Source organism: Spinacia oleracea, chromosome 2 (genome assembly GCF_020520425.1).
Source record: "Spinacia oleracea cultivar Varoflay chromosome 2, BTI_SOV_V1, whole genome shotgun sequence".
NCBI lineage: Eukaryota > Viridiplantae > Streptophyta > Magnoliopsida > Caryophyllales > Amaranthaceae > Spinacia > Spinacia oleracea.
In genome coordinates this window covers 22285007-22286458 of record NC_079488.1, presented here as the reverse complement: position 1 = coordinate 22286458, position 1452 = coordinate 22285007, and positions in this window count along the sequence as shown.

The following is a 1452-nucleotide window of genomic DNA, read 5'->3' as shown; positions in this document are numbered from 1 at the left end:
TTTGACGCATAAAAGTACTAAGGGACGGGGGTGAAAATATTATATAAAACGCACATATCAGCAGGTGTCATCGCTAGAAGTGACGCGTCTGAGTGGTCGAATTCAACCTAGATGATGCATATCGTGACAACAACGACACCAACGCTTGATGACATCGAAAATTGGTACTAATATTTATAATATTCAACTCTAATCGTTTGGCCTCGTTTTCGAATACGTGACAGGTTTCGGTCTAGACGTCACGGACCATCATGCAGATGTCACCACAGACAAGATACAATATGAGTTGTCTCGTACCTTGATAAGATCTCGAGACGATTTGATCACTTGACGTCGCGAGAAGTATGGTATAAAACTCAACCCCGGTGATTTTAATTTAAACTTATATTGTTTCTAGTCCTTGTTGTCACTAAAACAGATGCGAACACGTGACGTCATCCTGAAGGAAATAATGCCCTTGGTCCAAGTATGCATTCAATGTTAAGTCTAATAAATGCGGTTCAGTATTAATTAACAAGTTAATAATTCAGTGAGATCAAGTGAGCTGAATGCCTAGCTAGAGGCCGCTTCAGTTCAAGTGGAATTAATGATATTAATCCACAGCTTACTCTTGACTGAACCCGTAGGGTCACACAAATAGTACGTAAACGGATCAAGTATTTAATGGCATTAAATACTCCATCTATGGATATTCGGAATCGACGGATCTTGGTTTCAGTGGGAGCTGAGATCGTCACAGGCAAGAAATGAATACTCCGGAAATGATGTTATTGCCGGAAACGGAAATATGGATCATATCGGAAATATAAATATTATCCAAGTCGTAGATGTTGCCGGAAACGGAAACATGGTACGTATCGGAAAATATTATCGGAAATGGAAATATTGCCGGAATCGGAAATATTGCCGGAAACGGAAATATTGTCAGAATCGGAAATATTATCGGAATCGGAAAATAATTCCGGAAACGGAAATATTAAATATTTGTTCGAAACGGAAATTGATTCCGGAATCGGAAATATTAAATATTGTTCGTATCGGAAATGAATTCCGGAATCGGGAATTTAATCGGAAGCGTATCGTACGAATTAGCATCGGACGAGGCCCGCTAGACGAAGGCCCAGCACGAAGCCAGGCCATCGCCCAGCGAGCCAACACGCACCATCGCGTGCCAAGCCTCGACCAGGCCCAGCGCAAGGCCAGGCCCAGCCAAGGCCTGGGGAGCGCGCGGGAGAGCACAGCAGCAGTGGGCCGAGCGCTGTGCGCCTAGCGTGGGCCGCAAGGCTTGCGCGGGTGTACGGTGCTCGTGCAATGCTTGTGCGGGAATCCTAAAGCAATCGGGATTCGAAATATGATTAAATCCTAAAACTATTAGATAATGATTATTTAATTAGAGTCCTAGTAGGATTATAATTAAATAAATTAGTATCCTAATAGGATTCCAAATCCTTT